A 22,400-nucleotide genomic window follows, 5' to 3' on the forward strand; every position below is an offset into this window, starting at 1 on the left:
GGTCATGGTCGTTGCTCTTCGCGGCTGCCTCCAGCCGCGGCGGGATTGTTCCTGATCTTGCTTCCTTTGGATTTTTGATGCAGTCCCACAGGATGTGCGTGTGATCTGCCGGCTCCCTCCGGCAGACTCTACACGTATCGGTCGGGTAGGTCTCGGGGTGCATGCGATGCATCAGTCTCGGGCTCGGTAGCGATCCGGTCTGGAGCTGTCTCAGTAGTACCGCCTCCGCTCGACTCAGCCTCGGGTGCGGGGGTGGGAGAGTCCTGCGAGCCAGGCGGTAGGCCTTCGTGATTTCGCTGTAGTCGGTCATGCGGTCCTTGGCTCCGAACCACGTCGGACGGTCTGTTGCCGGGGCGCGGTTGGTTAGCGCTCGCGCCGCTGCATGTGCCGTCTCATTGTGGTTCTGTCACTTGGAGACAATTACAAACAGGCTCTTTCCCAAACCTACATATACTAAACAAAATGCACCCTACGATATACACGAACAAATGTCCCTGGTGCGACGAAAAACCTACACTATACCACATCACATGGGCCTGCCAAAACATAGACGTGGTCCCCAAAATACAAAACCCGAGTGCGGAGCAGTGGGAGACTCTGCTGTCCAGCGACCGCTGCGAAGACCAACAAGGTCTGGTACAGCTAGCTCAACGGGCGGCAGTGGCCAGCGGAGCCCTGGACTGAGGGCAACCGACCACTGATTAGAGGCGGATGACTTCGACAGAGAAGGCTCCTGAACCAAGACGTCTCTGAAGATGCCCCCAAACCGCAGGAAAAACCATTAGTGTAAATAAAGTTTTCCCTTCCTTCCTTCCTTCCTTCCTTCCTTCCTTCCTTCCTTCCTTCCTTCCTTCCTTCCTTCCTTCCTTCCTTCCTTCCTTCCTTCCTTCCTTCCTTCCTTCCTTCCTTCCTTCCTTCCTTCCCTTCCTTCCTTCCTTCCTTCCTTCCTTCCTTCCTTCCTTCCTTCCTTCAGCAGCGTCCGCTCCGGCGGACGCAGTTGTTGCTGCGACTAGCGTCTTTTCTTTCCTTTTTCTCTTTCCTCTGATCTTTTAACTCTCCTCTATCTGCACGTGGCAGCGGTGGTGGCTTGGCTCGAGCCAGTAGGCAGGCCCGTGCAATTTCCTTTTCATCCTTCTCTCAGTCACAACAACAATCACAACAGCTCTCTTAAAAAGCCAAGCAATGGGTGGAGTCCCTATTCCGGGACCCCATTGGTCGAAGCCGCCAGCTTAGCCCTCTTGACCAAAGCCTTTTGGGCCTGAAGGTCCGAGCAGCCAAGCAGGGCCACCTCCCATTCCTCTCTGGTACGGTTGGGGTGGGGGGAGAGAACTGAGTTGCGCTGGAAAGCCCAAACCATGTGGTAGGTGTCAGCCACCTCGCCACAGTGTTTGCACCTGGCAGTGAACGCGGGATCGAAGTATTTTAATACTGCCGGGCACAGCATTGTATTAGTGAATAGTCTAAGTATAACGCGTTCGTTTGCTTTCCCCAGTTCCTTCGCAGGGGCTGGGTACACGCGGTGACTATCCTTATAATAAGATGTTATATCTTTGAACGAGAGTAAAGAGCCACCTTCAGGTTTCAGGTGCTCAGGAGCGAATGAGAACGCCCGGTGAATGAGTGCTCGGGCCGCCGCGTCTGCAGCTTCGTTTCCTGCTAATCCCTGATGGCCCTTATAATAAGATGTTATATCTTTGAACGAGTGTAAAGAGCCACCTTCAGGTTTCAGGTGCTCAGGAGCGAATGAGAACGCCCGGTGAATGAGTGCTCGGGCCGCCGCGTCTGCAGCTTCGTTTCCTGCTAATCCCTGATGGCCCGGAGTCCAAACTATGCAGCGGGGAGTAGGATCGGTGTCTCGGCTGCAGTTCCTTAGTATCCGTTCAGCTAGTGGAGTTATCCAGCCAGCCTCATAATTTGTACACGCCGAACGCAAGTCTGTTATGATGTGTTTTGATTTGGTATCAGAAGCAGCTAGGGCGATAGCAACCTCTTCAGCTTGTGTTATGCCTGGGGCTCGAAAGGAGAGCCCATCCACCTGTATTTCAACATAGCCATGATTGGCTTGGCAAAACAGTTAAAAGCAATCGACGGCATACACCATGCCATGTATGCCGACGACATCACCATCTGGGTCAACACAGGCTCGCTCGGAGAGAAAGAAGAGAAATTACAAAAGGCAGCCACCTGCGTAGAGAACTACGTCAGAGAAAGAGGGCTAGCATGCTCCACCGAGAAATCAGAGCTCCTAAGAGTTTGGAGAGGAAAACAAAATCGCACAGTCCCCACTAGCGACGACTTAAAGTTGAACGTCTACCTCGACGGGAAGTCGATACCGGAAAAAACACTCATCAGAATCTTGGGGATGTGGATACAGTCAAACCAACGCTGCACTCACACTCTCGCCCTACTCAAAGCATCCACTCTACAAGTGGCCCGCATGATCACGCGCATCTCACACAGACGTCATGGCATGCGAGAGGAGGACACACTTAAGTTGGTCAGAAGCCTGGTAGTCAGCCGAGTGACATACAGCCTCCCCTACTATAATCCCATCAAGAGTGAGGTACAACAGGCGGACGTGATTCTACGCAAAGCCTACAAAACCGCACTCCACCTTCCTCACAGCACTTCAACTGAAAAGCTCCTAGCCCTAGGACTACACAACACTTTCGATGAATTGAGAGAGGCACAACTAGTCTCCCAACTGCGCAGACTACAACAGACCCCATCTGGCAGGGAGCTCCTAAAGAAACTGGGCCGCGCCGATCAAATTCAAGAAATACAGAGGACAGAAACAATTCCGGACGAATATCGCAACACACTAAAAGTAACGCCAATACCCCGGAACATGGATCCCAACCTACACAAAGCACGCAGAGAGGCAAGGGCTGAATACCTACAAAAGACATTAGCACCCCAAGAAACGGACGGTATACGTGGACGCAGCCACATACACCAGAACAGCGGGGCAGCACAACAGCAATGCGGTAACAACGGTGATTGACTCAACCCTACGCGAGATCACCAGCGCATCACTACAAGACTGTACGATAGTCGAGGCTGAGGAAGCGGCCGTCGCTCTAGCGGCAGCGGAGGGCTATCGGTCTAAACGGTCTCTAAAAATCCTTACAGACTCACAAACAGCATGCCGCAACTACCTACGCGGCAGAATAGGGCACAGAGCGCTCCGCATACTCCGCTCTGGGGGCCACATAACACAACGACAAACAAACGGAGAACCAATCAGGCATACGATAGTATGGACGCCTGGACATACGGGAGTAACAGGGAACCAAGAGGCGGACAGGATAGCTCGAGGGTACACTTATTACCGAGCATCCAACGTAGGCGACCTCGAGGGGAACGAACCTGTACCCCAAGATTATTCGGCGATTCTAAATTATTACAAGGGCTGCATAAAGCGGTATCCACCACCGGACAACTCCCTTAGCAGAGAGGACTCTGTCGCGTGGAGACAGCTACAGACGGGCTCCTACCCGAACCTACACGTACTCAACAAAATATATCCAACACAATACAATGACAAATGCCCTTGGTGCCAAGAAACCCCCACGCTGTACCACATAACGTGGGCATGCCAGAGGATAAGCGTGGTACCAGTGATAACAAACCCGAGTGCGGAGCAATGGGAGGGAGTGCTCTCCAGCGATCGTCGGGTCGACCAAGAAGGTCTGATTCGGCGAGCAAAACTGGCAGCAGCATCCACCGGAGCCCTGGACTAAGGGCAACCGACCTTTGAGCAAGATGGACGAAGCCATCTCAAAACCGCCGAACACAATCCGAATCTAGAGCTAATAAAGTTTTCACTCACTCACTCTTGATGTATGGCCGCGGCCGTGTACCACCCCCCGTTGGTCGGCCCGGCTACATCTACGTAGTAGACACCTTGCTTGTTGCCATAGTGGCGCGCTAAGGCTTCCGCCCCAGAGCCGTATATTCCCTTCGAAGGAATATACGGCTCTGATCTACGTAGTATATACGGCTCTGTTCCGCCCTATCCTGGCGACGACCACTACGATCTGAGGCGAAAGCCTTAAGCGCAGTGTTGCTGCTTGTGTCACTAATGCGTGGTTATGTTAAGCTTCGCCTCTAAGAGTGGAACGCGACAACGCTCCAAGGAGTCCTCAGAGCCATCGCCCATTCGCCTTGCTCGACGGTAAATTGGTTTTTGAGGAAAGGAAACTTATCTCTCTCGCATATCTCGGTGAACACCTATACCTCGCCGTAAGGGAAGGGAGGAAGATGGGAGTGAATGAAGACGCCATATTAGCTAGACGCGCCTTTGTTCATATCAAACCATCGAGCTGGCATGGCGGAGTGGTTAGCGTGCTCGTCTCGCACTCCGGAGACCCTGGGTCGATTCCCAAACTCGGCCAATTTCCGACTCAGTTTTATTTATTTATGTGGTCTGACTAGAAAGTTTAATTATGCTAATAGGTCTTTACCATTGTTCTAATGCCACCCGTCATCTCCTATCACTCACCTGTCAAGTGATGGAACTCTCTAGAGTGTTCGACACAATGTCTACGAAACGTCTAGAAACGTCTAACTATTAATGATGGTTAATGATAGTTAAGCATGACGCACATTTCGTGACACTAGTTAATGTATGGTTAGTGATAGTCAACATGACCTTAACTAGTACATTAATTATAGTGTTAGTTAAGGTACAGGCGCAGTGCACCTTCCCACATGCCACTTCTTGTAACTACTAATGATAATCGCTTTATCGCGAACCTTTGTCGCTTTTTAAGCGAGGCTTGTTTACACTCCTTTGTATAACTTTCCCTTTTTCATTATGCCTAATGGAAAAACAGCTCGAATAAAAAAATCTCTGCCTCTCCCGTAACCGAGAGAGAGAGAGAGAGAGAAAAAAAAAACTTTAATTTAACAGGAATTCGGGGCACGCACGAGGGTCCCCGCACGACCCCACTGCACTCAAGTGTTTATGTTCCTAAGGTTCATAACACTGGCAGCACGGCCGGTGGCGATGGTCTGCACGGCCGGGTCCTCCGAGCGCAGCAGGGTCTCCCAGTCCTCCCAGGTCTTGAGGTTCCCTAGGTCCCGCGGGGGAGGGTCCGCCGGGCAGAGGGAAAGGATGTGGAGGGAAGAAGCGAAGGGTTCTGGGCATAGGGCGCAAGCAGGAGTGGGGAAGGAGGGATGATAGTGGGTTAGGGTAAGGGGCGAGGGGAGAGTATGTGTTTGTAATCTGCGCCAGAGTGTTGCGTGTCTGTTATCTAGGGAGGGGTGGGGCGGGGGGTAGAGCTGGCGAGAGGCTCTGTATGCCTGGGTCAGCTCACTGAATAAGTGCATGCGATCCTTTGTGAATCTTCGATCCGAGGCCACCTGAGCCCGGTTTAAAGAACCTCGGGTTAAAAGGTTGGCGGCCTCGTTTCCGGGATTCCCGGAGTGCGCAGGCATCCATATCAGCTCCACTTGGCGGGGCGGGGGTGCATCGGGCGAGTCCAGTATGTCAAAAGCAGGGACATGAACTCGGCCTCGAGCAAAATTTAGAATCGCAGTTTTAGAGTCAGTTAAAAAAATGTCTGCCTCTCCCGTAACCGAGAGTAGAGTAAGCATGAAATGTTTACGGGCCTAATGTCATCTCGGTGGACACCCGAACCGCACCGTAAAGGAAGGGAGGAACGCCACCACCTGTTCGGCGCGATGCCTTGCCCTTTGAACGCAACTCTTTTTTGAGGAAAGGAAATAGCGCAGTAATTCTCTATCATCTCGGTGGACACCCGAACCGCACCGTACAGGAAGGGAGGAACGCCACCACCCGTTCGGCGCGAAGCTACCGGCGCTTGTATGCCGGTCCTGTAGGAGGGCTTAGAGTGTCTCGTTAAATCTCGTTAAATCTCGTACGGTGCCCGGATGTTCTCGTTTCAGTGCCCGGATGATTGGAATTCAGTGCCCGGATGAGTGGAATTCAGTGCCCGGATGTTGGCTCTCGGTCTCGGCGTGACGTCACCCCACTGCCGACAACGGGAGCTAAAAGCATTTCATGCTTAAAACAACTACTACTTATTACCAATTACTGATTAAGTACAATGATATAATCATGAAATCCCTTTGTATCATGTTCCGATGTCTTTCGATTGCACCTGCTTGAGTATCGATTGACTATTGATTGGCATATGTCAATATGAGGCATGCATCCGAAACGCGGACACATTTGCTAACACATCTTGGTCACGACACTATGAGGCATTAAAGGCTGTCGCCATAAAATTGGCACTGGCTTAGCTCTTCTATGCCAGGATATACGTAGCATGAGGCGAGGGCAAGGTGTCCACATCTCGGTGGACACCTGACCAGAGGGAAGGCGCATAACTGCCCTCTTGGAACGGTGGACACCTCAACCATGCTTTAAGCTAAGTGGCGAAAGTGACAGGTGTGCGCTGCATGCGATGGCATTGACAACCTTGTGAGTGAAACGCGGCGCTGAAGACATAGGCCGTCGGCGTTCGTTGTGTTCATTGGCGTTTGCGTTGACCACGTTTTACACTCCTATCATTTTAAGGAAAGGAAGTGCGCATAATGGCTCACTGGGTCAGTGGACGCCTGAATCGTGCTTATAGGTAGTGGGGTGATGAGAGAGACATGTGAGCTGCTGCCATTGACAAGGTTGTGCCAGAAACACGGCGCTGAAGCCATAGGCCATCGGCGTTCGTTGTGTTCATTAACGTTGGCGTCGTCAGCGTTTTACACTCCTACTACTTTAAGGAAAGTAATGCGAGCGCGCGCGGCGAGGCACGCCAGCGTTGCGTAGTGACGTCACTTGCTCCTCGCGCAGGGGCAGTATGGTCGTGCAAGAGCACGCGAAACGACGAGACTGTGGGCAATGTAGCTCATGCAACAATATATGGCTACGCCCAGATGTTGCTTTCGCAATCCTCCAGGTTTAACCAGAGCTAAACCACAGCCATTTATTTTATTTTATTATTAAATAGCCACTAACAACAGCATAAGAAAACGACCGTTCATACTTGCGTTCGTTGTCAGTTTCTGACGGGTGTAAGATATAAACGGTAAACAAGAATTACCCATATATTTAGTTTATCGTAATCAAGAGCCTGTGAAGGAACATTACATGAGGGGCGGGTATTTAAATGGCGGTTAAAGAAACGATAGGAACTCACATGAATCTACGTTTACCGAGTATCAATCGATGTTTACTGGGCGATGACAGTGCACGTTAAATAACCCCAGGTAGTCGAAATTTCCGGAGCTCTTCACTACGGCGTCCCTCATAGCCTGAGGTGCTTTGGGACGTTAAACCCCACTAAACCAAACCAAACCATGTTTACCGAGGTGGAGTAAAGCTGATCAGTGATAGTTATTCCAACGTTCGTCATCCCGTCTCAAAAACCTTTGAGCTAGCCTGCCTCTTTAACACCGAAGATACCGGCTATTCGAAACGACACTTATCCTATCCGTCCGCCTCTTTTGCAATGCGGCGTGCCCGAAAAAATACAGAAAACAGATCAGGATAACGCTCCGCTCTGAATACGTCTCACGTTGACCCTGTTTGCTTACTTCTAGTAACCACGTCCGCTTGCTCACCCGCTGGCGCAACTGGTTGTGTACCTTTTACAGCTAACGTAGTCAGCGCATCATGAATCCAGATCTGAATGCGCGACTTCTGCAAGTTGTCACCCTGATGGGTTTGAAACCGTACATGTATGCCCTTCGTCGTTCCCCCTCCCCTTCGGGGTGGCCGCACCCGGCCAGAACAGCAGAGCACGCGACTGTCCTCTGCCCGTAAAGTTTCTCAATATTACCTCGGATGAAGGTGGAGCAACCGTATACGCGTCTTAAAGAGCACTTAATCCATTGCGAGAATGACGACTAGACGTGGTTTCGTATTTGATATGGCTAATGTTGGGCCGAAAACGTGGATTCTGCCTCGCAATCGCTAGCTTCGCACAGATGGTCTCCTCTGTGCGCAGATAGTTTTTTGCAATAGTGAATTTTGCGCCGCAATTCCGTAAATTCAAACCAAGTGAAAGTTCTGTGTTAAGCTAGTACAGAAACGTTCACAACATGGCTCCGAGGTTTACCTCCAGAAGAGTCGTATTGTTATGGTTGAACCCACGTTTCATGGCCGGGAAAAGCCATGCCGAATGCTAAACCTTAACTTCTCATCGCTCCTGCGCCTATCCATGGTGGATGAATTGAAGCGTCGCCAGCTTTCCCTGTAGGTAATATTGAGAAACTTTATCCACGTACTGGAAGTGTAGCCGTGACGTCATGCTTCCTGCCAATGGCAGCACCGGCGCTCAACATGACGTCACCAAGCTCTCATTGAACTCCTTTGCCGGCAATCTTCTAAACAATTCCATAGTCTCTTTAAGAAAGCAGCGGTCTGTTAAACCAGTGAAGTAGGCGGAAAGACACAAGCCATTGACTCAAACGAGGTTGTATTAGTGCCTGTGTTGGTAGGAGGAAAAGTTGAGGGGCAGACGTGAATGACGCAAGGGCGGTGACTGCAGCGATTTACACAGGACTGATCGCTCATCGGCATTCACTTAATTAATACCTCGAATGTGGAGATCGCGGTCTCCCTAATGACAAATTCGCGCGCGATTAAACGAGAATAATTGCAATTCCTTGCCAGTAACGTCGAGTGGGAGGAGCTGTGGTGGGCGTAATGACTTCTGCGTACACCTAGTGCGGCGCTACTAATTAGGGTGAGATTAGGGCAAAGAGAGGAAGAGAGAGGTGGGGAATTAAAAAGGGATCCTTCCACGTCTCCCGATGTACAACGACAATCGAGAACGACGGCGCACGAGCCCTCATACCGTTTCTGCTAATGAGACGCTTTGAATGCGTTTTGAAGTTGGATTTTGCTGGCTGACGTGCATTTTCTGCTGATCCAAGCTCGAATCAGAATTTTGTCTTGTTTTCTGCCATTCGACCGAGCACCGCGATGGCACTTAGGTTTACGAATCCAGGTGGAGGTAATTTTATTGCCGTTGATAACGACCGAAGTCGATCGTCGAGAGAGGAAAAAAAAACACGCGACCTTTTAAAACTTCCGACTGAGACAGCAGTAATGGCGTTAGCGATGAGCGAGACTCAGGTGTCGAAGATGTGTTCTCTAGAGCTCTTGATGAAATCGGCCGCAATTAGCGAAGTTCACGACAAAGCACTTTCGTGCGGAACCATAGTCGACTATGTTCTGTTCGTTTTGAATCTCTATTTCAAGCGTTATTTGAATGTCATTCTTTTCCTGAGTGAGTTGAAGGCTGAAATAATTTACGAGCACGCATCATAGATAATCGTATATAGTGTTATCATGGAAGACCGATTCAGATTGTACGATGTTTGTGTCTTGAGAAAGCGAATACGGCTCCTAAAACTGAAAAAGGGAAGCAGTTTTACGGGCCTAAATAAAAGAGACACGGGTCACCCGCAAAGTACGTTTGAACCCAGTTCAAATATTGCAAACGGTGTCAACACTGTGTGATCTTCGGGAGTGAGAAAATGCAACAATTGTCGTTCTCTGCACTCATCCTATAAGCAAAGCGCCACACGACCAATGCTATTCCATCACTAGCGTCAAGAGGGGATAAGTAAAGACATTTATTGCATTGCTCCTTGTTAGCACGTTTAACAGTGTGCGATGCACCAAACCATGAGTTACTGCAGTGGGTAAAGTTGCACACAATGAAGATTGGAATAATGGTTGCGTTATACGGCAGCCCAGGGAGAAACGGAAGGTCACAGGCACCCATTGAAGCTGCGCTACTACGCGGCTAACAAACATCAAGCTGACATTTTCTAGACATTGTTTTTTTTTCACTTGCGCTTTCGCACTTGCCACATGGAATTATTGAGTGTTATGTACCCGAATGTTCTACATTTAAGGCACTCGAGGCGCTGCACTGATTACATTTGTAAGTACAATCTAAAGTAACATATGGCGCCGTACACGCCATCATGGGGAAATATGCGATCAGTGTATAAAGCTGCGCGTACGCCATAGTCATCGCCACATCGATGTGGTGGCCTTGTGGTAGAGCATCCACCTGGCACTCGGGAGGTACTGGGTTCAATACTTAGTCCCGCCTGGTACCCACTGGTTTTCTTATAGGTACAGAATTTCCCCCGCCCTTGTACTCAGCTCTTCTGGGGTGAGTTGGTTGGGAAAAGGGTCTCGGATCAAACCGTTGTTGAGAGGCCAGTGACTCGTTCTGCCGTCAAGCAGCGTTAAATCCGCCTCAAGCGGTCGAAGCCAATCTTGTGGCCCTTTTTTGCACCGTCATGCTAGATAAAGACGCTCCCGAGCGACGAAGTTTTGGCGCCACGAAAAGAGGAATATTCTGCGGAAAGACCTTGTATTCAGGAAACCCAACTGGGTCACACGTGCATTATTTTCTTAGTGTGCCTCCAGAGAAGCATGAGTGAAAACATTGAAACTACAAATGTGGAGAGCACTGCTTTACGTTGTGCGGGAACTGGCCGCTAAAACGCGAGTTAATTTATCAAGGCCGAAGCTACTTTATGAGATTCACTGAACGATTTTTAGAATAAATATTCCAAGTGCATTATAAGCAATGCGTAAGGTATTAAACGACGAGGCGAGTTACATGAGTCAGTGTCCGGCAGTAGTTGCTGATAAGAACGGTCCCTTACTATCAGTGTTCCAAGCCAGTTATGCGCGCACCACCAGGTGCGCACAGCCCCCATTTAATGTCCCTCCTTTCCTTTCTTGTTTAGTCATTACCCTCATTTCATCTACAGTCACAAAACCTCCCAAGAAAAAGATCGAAGTGTCAAATCTTTGGGCATTTTTTTTTCTAGAACCGGCCGTCTCCAGATCAAATGCATCACAAAGGTGCCGATTGCAAGGACAAGTGCAATTATATAAGCCAAATAAGCTAAAAGACTCTGAACGCAGACTAAACAGAAAGCTTCAGAACCATTACATCCGGCCGCGTGATTTATGATAATCAGAACACGTCGCCGCAAAAAGCACAAGAGGTGAGAGAATCGCGGATTTAACGTGAAGCAAACAAAATGTCTCGGGAGTCTTCCTGGCACGCAAGAAGCGAGTACGACGCGATAAACCTATGCGACACGTAGCTTCTCCTTCTTTGTGTTCGTCGGTGCCGAGCGCGCATGCTATCTCCGCTCGTGCCCAAGCGGGAGCTCACGCCAAACAGCACACATTCGCTGAGCGCCGGAGCAGAGCACAGTCGCCCACCGGTGCGGAAAACGTAATGAGGGAGCGGAGCGGGCGCCGGCTGCGATGCGTGGTCTCCCATGCAAACATCGTGACGCCTAGTCTCACGCAAGCCCCACCCGCCTTGCATGCATATGGGGCTACAATGCCACTATCATCTGTCGCCTCGTGAGGCAACCGACCGCGGGTGAGAGCCGAAGCTCCTCCGACACTCGCGCGCGACCTACAGGGCTATTCGGGAGGGGGTCCAGTTTCTATCAACTCTCCTTCCTTTACAGCTTCCTGCTACGCTGGAGATTTTTACCGTCCGCTTGGTTCGGGTGCGCGTTGCGACAGGGGAGAACAGCGGCCAACCAGCGCGCGAGAACTGAGTCAGAAAACATTGTCGCGCTTGTTTGTTTGCGCTTGCGTGTGTCGTTTCTCTGCGCATAGAGGGCGACAAGATAAAAGGAAACAAAAGGGAAAAGGCAGCAGCCTGCAGGTCCGCTCATTCATAGCTGAGCAGAAGGAGGGGGAGTAAATGAGGGAGAGCTCTGAGAAGCTCCTCTTCTACTGCTGGCCCTTTTGGTACTGTGCGCGCCAGACGGGGCTCATTGTGCGAAATCTGTGGGGCGATTAGCACTAATTCTCGCTTCCCGGGAGACGACGTGGAAGCGGGAAAAGGGGCCGTCGGCAGGAAAGGGGAAAGAAAATGGGGAAAACAAGGAAATAACACTGAAAACTGGATGCCGGAAACGAGAACGACAAGCGAAATGAGGACAAGAAAGAGTTACCAGGCACCCGAGGGGGTGAGCACCGAGGGGGTGAGCACCGAGGGGGTGAGCACTCCGGGCTCTTGCTCCTTGCTTTGTTCCTGTTTTTCTTCTTCCTATTTCGGCCATAAGAACAACGGCTGAGCGACTACAGCCACGGGAGAAAACAGGAAGACGAGAGGATGAGAGCTAACGACAATGATGGCGCCATTTTGATCTGAGCGAGTACATGGCTCCGGCGGTGTTGATGGCGATAAAAACGAGCGTACTCCGGAGTAAAGCGGCAGGAGCAGGTGTGGGTGGGAGGAACTCAGCGACGACCTTTCGGGCATTTGGTGCGAAGCGTATAACACTTCTAAGTTTTTAGAGAATGGAGAGCGCCGAAAAGACTGCCATAAGAAAACACAGCTTTCTCTTCAGGGAATCTTTTGCCTCTTTTCGATGAGCTGTGATTGGCGCACATCTTTAATCGACCATGTTGTATTCCAGTGAGCCGGCTTACGTTTCAGGCAGCGCATTATTAACGCCTTGTGCCGGCTACCTTGTTTTAGCTCGAAACCCTCCACGTAGACTGTGCGAATCTGGGTGACCCTACACGGACAGGTGGAATAAAAAGAAACATGACAACTGCCGTCCATTTTCGTTTGCATTTGTGCAAGCCCTGTGCGTGCCGTATACCCGATGGTAATGCTGTTTCCGTTCCTTCGTTCTTTTTCGTTCGTAGTTTCTTTCATTCTGTTTGTCTTACTATCTTTTGCATTCCTGCAAAAGCATAAATCACAGTTGCGCATCACTTTTCTTCCGAGCTGACGTTTGGGATCCTCCCAAACCCTTGTTTGCTCGGAATACGCTGCTGTTCAACCTACAAATGTGCGTACTTACGCTGACGAGCACGACAGGGTGAACGAAAGAGACGCCGAAGCCGAAGACAAATACTGTGCCCCCTATCTGCTTTTCAAAATGCCTATTCAAGCCTTTCGCGTTTACTTTTGCTGTGCTTGCAGGTGGGTGTGCGCGCATGATGCATTGTCCTCAGGAAAATTATCTGGGGCACGTGTTCACTTCATAAGTTCTTCTGCATAAAGTAGCAGCGCACAGTGCCAACAGCACTGCCTTTTTTCCGCTATCGTGCAGATGCTTTAGTATATGTCTCGGCAAATAATATTTTGTCACTCTAACAATACTCGTTTACATCACAAGTCATTTATTTCTCCGTTCTAGATTATTTCCTTTGCCCCCCCCCCCCACCCCCCTCAATTTTTTTTTTCAATATGCGTCAAGCGTTGTTTCATGAAGCCATTATCTTGTTTCAGGAAGCCATTAATGCTGTCCACATTTAAATCCCTGCTGGACGGAATAGTAGGGGCACTCTGTGTTTATAAATAAGAACCGCATTTAGAAAATAAGAAGTCGCCAAGTTGCACGGCGCGCTTAGGAAGTTTGTGATATCGTTTACGAGGCAACAACAAGTGTTGCCTGGTGCTGTCACTTCTCTGGCACCGTAAAATGTTTCACTAAACGACACTGCAGCTTATCTTTCACTCAGAAAACAGCTGCGGATGGGAAAGAAAATATATAATTGGGCATAAAGGAATTTCTTGAAATTTAAGGCTCCTATTCTGTCAGAGTCGAAGTGTGCAGCGTACGTGAATTTTTAGAGCTTTTTAGCTATTCACGTCATTTTTTAAAATAAAGAGTTCTGCGCATACGCGCGTAAAATTACCCATTTTTGTCACTGGCAGAACATAATGCTTGTCTGGTGCGGACAATAGAAACGAAGCCAAAAATGATTGCTGGAATTGGTACGCATTAAATTAGAATTTTATAACAATGCGGTAGATAAATAAATGTTCGTGGGTTTTGAAAAATCAAAGTAATTTTGCCTAAAGTATCAATATCTTAATTAAGTAAACCGAAACCGCAAATAACTGTGTGCACAAGGCTGGAAGGTGCAGTTCAACGTATTTCAAATGCATCGGCCGCGTTATTTGAGATAAATCAGGTCATGTAAAATGCCTGTATTTCTTCAAGACACTGAGCACTAGTACATTCAATTTTTGAACTTGGAGGAAATTGCTTTCATGAATCCTTCCTTGCATGTTGTTGTCTTAAAAGGCACACATGCTGCTGAGCAAATTGCATTTTAAAATTCTAAGCCGCTCGATTCAAACTTGTGACACCTGCACCGGAAGAGAATCCGTGATTAGCATTTTGAAGTGATTGGTGGTGAAATCTAGTCTCTCAGAACCGCGCGCAAAAACTATGTCGACTCACCGCAGTTTACTTGTGAAACGAACCAATGGTGCGAAACCCGTACCCTTTTTGGTCATTAGTTTATAAAACCTCCGTTTTCGTCGAAAGCAGTAACATGATTGCCAGAATGGGGTAGTCTATCAATGCACACCAACTTCAGTACGTCCTCAGTGTCCCTTTCATGCAGGCTAAGGAATCTCTGCTCAAAATATATAACATGTTCTGTTAGCAATACTGATGCATGCAGAAAAAGAACCAAGGTTTGCAGCCCATTTAGCTGCAATCGCTGAAGGCGCCGGGTACTGTAGGCTAGAGAGTTTAGAAGTAAGCAATCAAACGAAGAAAAAGGTCGGTTGTATAAATACGCTGCGATTTTTCGATTGCACAGTTTTAAAATCATGCATCAAGCTCTAGTCTTGATTGGTTTGTACGCTCTCTCCACGGCTGAGCTAACCACGCGGTAACAGGAATCTCACTTTTCCTTTACCATCATCGTTATCGTCAGCCTGACAACTCCCACTGCATGGCAAAGGCCTCTCCCAGGTCTCTCCAATTAACCCTGTCCTTTGCTAGCTGCGAGCACCGTATACACGCAGACTTCTTGATCTCATGCACCTACTTAACTTCCTGCCGCCCCCTGCTACGCTTGCCTTCTCTTGATTCCGACTGACCAAATTTTCAAAGGCTTATGGGACGGTTAAAACAGATGGAATGTGGCCTTTCGGGATAAACGAACAGTTATCAAAAGCAGATGGAAAGATTACGCATTCGGACAAAAATTTAGCGGCCTAGCTTACAGACATCAGTGTCTTCTGAAGGATACCACAGCTGGGTTGAGCATTCCCCGATGTGAACCAGAGCAGTGAAAGCACGTCATCTGGGGACAGACGTAAAGCAAATGAAGCGAGAGCTCTGTCCGGGTGCATTAGCTGGGATGCGGCGAGCGCGAAGGGCCATCCCATAAACGACGCACCGCGGTGCCGGCGGGGACGTACAGCGTCCGCGGTGAAGCTACGAAAAAATAAAAGCAAAACAAAATTTAGACAGGGAAGAAAGAAAACTAAGTGCCCGACATTAACGACTCCTCGCAACTGCCTTCTCTCCATGCTGCCTTCTCGCGTACTCCTTTCTCGTGGCTGTGCTGTTTAATCGCGACCCACACGTTTCACTCCCTTCTTCCCGCTTCCCCATTTGCCATCCTCGTTCTCAGGTTCCTCCGTGTCGGATGGTCAAAGTGCACCATTGACCTACTCGGGTCGTTGCTAGTCAGATTGCGTGCCAAGTGAAGTGTGAAACGGCGACTGTGCCGGTAGCACGGCGGTGTTATTAACTGTTCTCTCAGTTCTATGTATATAGCCAAAGTAAGGAATGTTTGACTGAGGAGAGAGTGAAGGCAACTCTCCGTACTTCGTGTGAGGTGCGAAAGAACGCTTCTATAGAGCTAGAAGGATGAAACGGTTATTGTCCCGTTGACCGTGACTCTGACCCGTGGTGAAGACATCATACCAGTTCGTGCTGCAGGGATGACTCCAAATTGCAAGGCGTCTCACTGTTTGCATGCCGGTGCCATTGATTATAATTTATAGAAAAAAATGCTCTGTTTTTATGCTAGCGTAAATACCAAGTGAATCCTTTAGTTAGATTAAGAGGGATTTGATGAACGCGAATCGTTAGCGTGCAAGCGTGCCTCCCCTGTCGCCAGTGAGCACTCAACCTCTCATATATGTGCCTTTGTTTATGTGTGCTGATATTGTAGAATTGAAAATAGTATAACGATTAGCAGACCAAAACAATGACATCAGAAATGTAAGTTTGAACGAAATAAGAAAAAGTATGATTATATCTCTTTTTCTTTCTTTGTCAATGTCACTAAAGTATGCTGCACTTCGTAGTTTGCGAATAGTTAACTGAAGTGCTTTTGCTGGTAGTGTTTCTGTGAAAATAACGCCCAACATTTCTTTTTCCGGATTACGGGAGGTAATTATAAATAATCTAGGCCCTCTCTTGTTGCCGCAGAAAAACGAAATTAGCTAACTCCTTCTAGCACAAAAAAAAAAATCAGGCCAAGATAAGCCATAAGGTCTTAGTTTAGTCATATTATAATTAGCCTTTGACCCCGTGTATATTGTAAGCTCTGTGGCACCTAACGCTATCTTTTAGTATGGAACCGGTGCTATATATACAGAGGGACTTTTTCTTTGTTTTGAGCCTCGGTGCATAACAACGCTCAAAAGTGTGGGAGGGCTTTTATGAGGCCATTCCGCCTCTTCAGTTAATATGCACTCATGACATTGGAGATGCTTCTAACGTTTGCAGCTGCTGTTCTTAATGGGCACCTGCTCTTTTGTTTATACAACACCAACAGTAATCTGCGACAGGAAGCCGATCACAAAAGCTGAGCGTCCTGGCTTATTATCATTAATGCAGGAGTCGTTCATTGTAAGGACCTGATATTCAGTCATCTCAAAGCCTTTCAGGTTGCGAGAGAAGGCCTCAAAAGCTCTTTGGAGTATTATAAATCAGGACCATAATGAGAGTCCATGTAAGCAGTACCCCTGGGCGAAATTAACCTCCATTACACTTGCGCACTGAAGGCGGGAAAAAAAGCGGCAGAAAAATGTCGGGTGAAGCGAAGTGAAAAGGCCACTCCTGCCAACCTTAAGCGAGATGCACGCTCTCTTACACAGACTATAGAAAAATATAGTCAGCTCTGTTCAAAGAAAGACGGGAGGGAACCGGGAGGAGAAAGCTGGCTGAAGAAGATGCAGGGGCAGCTTCCTTTAAGAACTGACCGGAAGCTGGAAAGTAAGAGGCGAATGGGATTGCTGGACCACTTCCGGGGACGCATTTCCGGTAAGGACGTCGAGAACGCACGTTCCTTATGTTTTAACTCGAAATTTCTTCCTTCGGGACATTTGCTTTAAGAGAATCCGCTTCATATCATAATCTTTCTCTATCTGTGGCTTGCTGCGAACGTAGTGGTGCGGGCTTCGTGGCTCCTGCAATAAATGAGCAAAGAGGGTTTGCACTTTGGCCTGTCGGCATGTTTGCGATAGTTTTGTACCCACGGTGTATTTCCGGAGAATAGACAACCGGCGTGTTTTCATCCAAAGAATGCTGTTCTGCTGAATACTGTCAGTTTTCGGGACCTGAAGGGGGAGCGAAAATAGATCTAATATGGCGGCTTTACGGAAGACTGCTTCCGCAGTCAACATAAATAAAATTGCGTTTGTTTTAAAATTTCACGATAACCTGTGGCTTGCTAACCTAGTTTGAGCCAAACAGTCTTTCTTTTCGCGACGATGCAAAGCAATGCACGAGACGCACGGATGAAAGTGTTATTTGCCGTTAGGAAACGGCTGCCAGAGCGACGCGGGAGATGATTGGTGCGCTTTGGAGATAATTTAAAATAAATAACTTGGGTGATGAAGACTCTTGTACAGGAGATGAAGAACAAAACTAAAAGCGCAGACTTTTGCGTTTGGCACTGCAATTAAGCAACGCAGAGTGATTGCCAGTTTGTCCTGCTGCTGCGCAGAAACAAAGCTAACTTGGAAAAGTTTGCCGATCCCTTTGAGTTGTTACAAAGGTTCGCCCTTTTACACTGTTCGTGCTCAGATTTTTTTTTACAGACTTCCTACTTCAAATATTAATATAGATTTCTAATGTGTGTGCAATCGAAAGTTAGAACGATGAAGTCATATCCATCGTTCACTATCGTCTCGAAGCAATTAAAACCACACCCTCTGCTGTGAGTCTTTCCATAAGCAGAAAATGCAGGGCATTAACGGATGTAAGACCTCTGTATTACTTTCGTTTTCATCTGATTATGTATGATTCTTTCCATCCATCCATTTGACTGATATCAGTGACAGTGAGGGTATGGCACGATCAAAATATGGAAAGAGCAAGTGATGTTCAATTAAATTAAATCCCTATATCGCCCCTCTCCTACCCTCCTAATGGTTAAAAAAGCAGAGTATCGCCATGAAGGTGTACCGTATTAGTTACCGCACTTGGAGAAAGTCATTCATGCAATTAATCGCACTGAAAATGTGTCTCCTATTTGTGTGTGCAAGCGATGTTTGTCAATAAACAGCACCTCATACTTACATACGCACTCCTGGTCCTGAGTGGGTGCAAAGGGTGGGTGCATGGCAAAAAATGAGCTGTCACGCACGATCCTGCAAGCGTCTTGCTACAGCCCGGAAACTTCCTGCTCTGAGAACTCTGTGTTGTTGACTCCAGAAAACTCACGTGCAATGACAATTAGCTAAAGAAGTGAAGACTTCGCCAAGAGGAAGACAACACGAGGTAAGGAAACGAACACAACGCCACAGACGTAGGCTGCCCACTGTGTATTCATGGTAGCGAACCCTTGTCTCTCGCACATGTGCATATAATCACACACAGACTGCTTGCTAAAAAAATGATCAAGAAAAGAAAAATTTACAATACAACCATGTAGCGTAGCTGGCCTTCCCGGTTGAACGAACAGGGGAAACCAGGTATCACATCACTAAGCCCTTCAAGGAAAAAAAAAGCAGCACAGGTACGAAAATGATAAAATGTAAATTAACAGACACCCTGAGTAAAGGTGAGCAGCGAGTGTAAAAAAATGCGGCATGGTGGTGGTGAAAACTTTTAATTACTGAAATAGAGTTTGGGAGCCACACATGACACCAAAGATGTTGGTACTGAAAACGACAGTCAACAAGAGGAAAGGCCAAGGTGAGGGAGTAAAGCTTCATATTATGGCATGCGAAAATATAACCAAGCATGATGGGAGGGCAACAGGAACGAGCGCATGCAAGGCCCAAACTGGAAAACACAGTAAAAGGTATAAAGTAAGGGGACGCTCAAGTCTCGCATTTTGAACGACTCAGGCAAGAGGACCGGTACTGACTGTAGGCTGAATGCATATGGACGCAATTCGCGCTTATAAGATACGTTGCTCAAAAAGGACAAGGGCACCATAAGAACACAGTTCCCTGGCCGTGTCTATGACTACTCAGCTTCGAGTGCACTTTTACGAGGCCAAAAATCAAACTGTGCACTACGCATGCAAATAAGGGCGCACAAATTTTTCACTGGTCCTATATGTTTTCGTCTTTCTTTCGAGCCTGCACGGGCTACTGGCGGTGCCATTGTTTTGCCAATGTCAATTCACCCTTTCAGGTAAACGTGTACGTGCCTTAGGTGTGCTCACCAGTTTCGCCAGCAGAGTACCTGCAGCTTGCTGCGCGCGGAAAGCTTTTTAAAAAAGGCTTCGCACGCTCGTGCTCACCGGGAATCAGTCGACCAGACTAGCACGCGCTCGTGCCGAAGTCTATGCAGGAGTCACAGCGACGCCAGATGCGAAGTTAACAGCGCGTGGGAGGCTTTCCGAACAACGCTCTACAGCCCTTGTTTTGTATAAGGCAGCGCTCCCATTGTTCAGCTTTAACGGCCCTGTGCACAAAAACCTCGCTGGCAGCAACTCTGCAATGGGAGATGACTGCATTACACTATGCGCACCTGTCGAAATGCTTTCTCAGCCAGAATGAGAAAGTTCGGCGCCCTCAGAAAAAGAGGGGAGACTTTTAAAACGTGACTCAGTGAACAAGTGCGCATTTCGCTTGCAACGCACGAGCGGATACGCTCATGTATGCAAATAAAGCTGCGTGCCCGTAGTTCGTTCACGAACCGTGGGATGTTTGTTGCAGCTGCGGGGATCTCCGAATTCGGTTGCGTGCGCTGGTCTCGACGGAAATACGGGTGGAGAGGAGAGAGCGATACTGTGAATAATGACGGCGCTATATCTTGTACTGCGTGCGTGAAATCATTCACATTATGACGTGCAGGAGGATGGATGGCGCAACGCGTTATATATTGGGCACATGCAGCGAGAACGGCTAGTTTTCAGCCGATCCGATATCTCCTAACTGAGAACTTTTAGTGTGACTGCGAAAATGTTGGTAAAAGAAATAAGACAGAGGGAAAAATGATATCGTGAAATTTTTCTTGCATCTCGCAAGCAACTTTCAGTGCTAGTCGTCTGTGTGGTGATAATGAAGTTATCCAGCCACTTTTTTCAGTTATTCTCCGTGGAAATTGACTACTCGTTAATATGTCGCGTGGAACGCCTACAGATGGTAACCCGTTCAGTGTTTCCACTAACTGACAGTAAAAAAAAAATGAGAATTAAATATTTTGGGGGGTTTTTTTTTCGTAAAGATCTTCTGAAAGTGCGAAATTAGATATATGAAGTAGCTTATGCCTAATAAGCCGCACGCAAAAACCTGTGGCACATTAGTCTGGCCGGACACTTCACTAGACTCTAACCTCAAGAAAGCTTCAATTTCTTTGAATGCGGCGCTAGCTTCCTCTGTTTGCACTAATGCGATATTGCGGCGACATTCGTAGCCTTTATTATTTCCTAACAATTAAGGTGGAAAACTGGAACTGCTAACATTTTTTCTCATTTTGTTAATGTGAAAACACGCTCGAAAATGCGACATTACACACCCGCATCCCTACGTTGCACAGCTATGCGTAAATGACGTAAGAAAATTTCACAGTAATATCCGCAATACATTTGCGCACAGGGACACATATTTTTCTAGATTTGGTACTTTTGTTTCTTGCAGTTATGACACTACAAAACAAAACCAGAAAGAAAGCATGCCTCATAAACATAGAAGTAAACGTAATTATGTACATTAGTATTGACACAAATCAGCATTTCAATGAACTAAAATAAAAAATAAAGCTGAAATTGACCATAAATGTGCACCAGTAGCACAAAATCTATGGAAGACAACATTTGCGAAAATTTTTGTCGCCTTTTTTCCATAGATTATTGAATGCATATATGCAGCCTGATTTACATTGTGTTAGTTAAACAGTGCATCAATAAATCTCGAACAATATGTGTTGAATGGAAGGAGATTATTTTCTTTAACGGGGTCATCTCTCACAAACATCTAACGGTAAGTGCACATGAACGCATTGCTCGCTTAAAGAAAAATAACAGTTCTGAACTCAAAATGTTAGACGGAAAAATTTCCGGTACCGAAGTAGTCATCATTTGAAGCATGGCTTGTGTTCGCGATTACAAGTGCCATGCCATTTTTATTTTTGGGCCCGAGTCATTGCAATTGTTCACTTTCGGCTCGGTTTGCACAAATACTAGTATTCGCTAACTAAACCAGGCAGCCAGCGTCGTAATACAAAAAAGGGAAGGACGGCCTGCGCAAGACGGCCTGCATTAACAGTGGTCCGTGAATGGCTGCTCTGCAATGGCCCTGCCGCACAGTCCATTAATAATGTGCTCGCAAGGTTTGCACTCTCGTCGCGCAGTGCTTGAAGCGCTGCTCTTCTAGCACTGCGGTTTTCGCATGCGCTCTTGCGTAATAAAATCGCATGGAACCTCTGCTTCATTACGACAGCACCTCTCATTGAACTTAAACATGGTCTCAATGCTCGCTGCTCTCTTTATGTAGTATGGTTTTTTAAATGTGCATTCCTTCTTTAGCACTCAGCATTATTTCAACTCTTTTCATACCGCAAAATGCGTCTCCTTGAGACTGCTGCAATAGCACTGCGGATGACATCTTTGCCTAACGCAATCGCTATGCGAAAACAGTCTTCGCCTACCTATAATGAGGTTGTGTATTCAATTTCAGGATACCGCATCCCGGTTCCAATGAAGAAACGTAAAAATGGTTCTATGGTAATATTTTAAATTATAGTCAGGAATCCTCGATTTTTTGCTTAGAAGTCGACCATTTATGTTTCTTATACCTGCAACGTTATCTGGACGCAATTTTTTCATTTTGCATCTTTCTATCGCCGGGCTCAAACCCTCGAACTGGGGCTTAATTAACAAACAAACTCCGTATGCTTTGAGCCACCACGGGTGTTAAAAGAGAATAGAGCGCTATCAGTCTTCATGCACTAAGGCAGTGATGTGCTGAAAATACCTAAATGATATTATTGGGATGAGAAGAATGCAAATGAAGCGACATTTCAAGCGTAGCCTCGTTTCATCATTATCCTCAGCCTGACTACGCCCACTGCAGGACAAAGGCCTCTCCCATATCTCTCCAGTTAACCCTGTCCTGTTCTAGCTGCGGCCACCGTAATCCCGCAGACTTCTCAATCTCATCCGCCCATTAACTTTCCGCCGCCCACTGACG

The sequence above is a fragment of the Amblyomma mixtum genome, chromosome 5, assembly GCF_055824585.1.
Source record: "Amblyomma mixtum isolate Tamu chromosome 5, ASM5582458v1, whole genome shotgun sequence".
Classification (NCBI taxonomy): Eukaryota; Metazoa; Arthropoda; class Arachnida; order Ixodida; family Ixodidae; genus Amblyomma; species Amblyomma mixtum.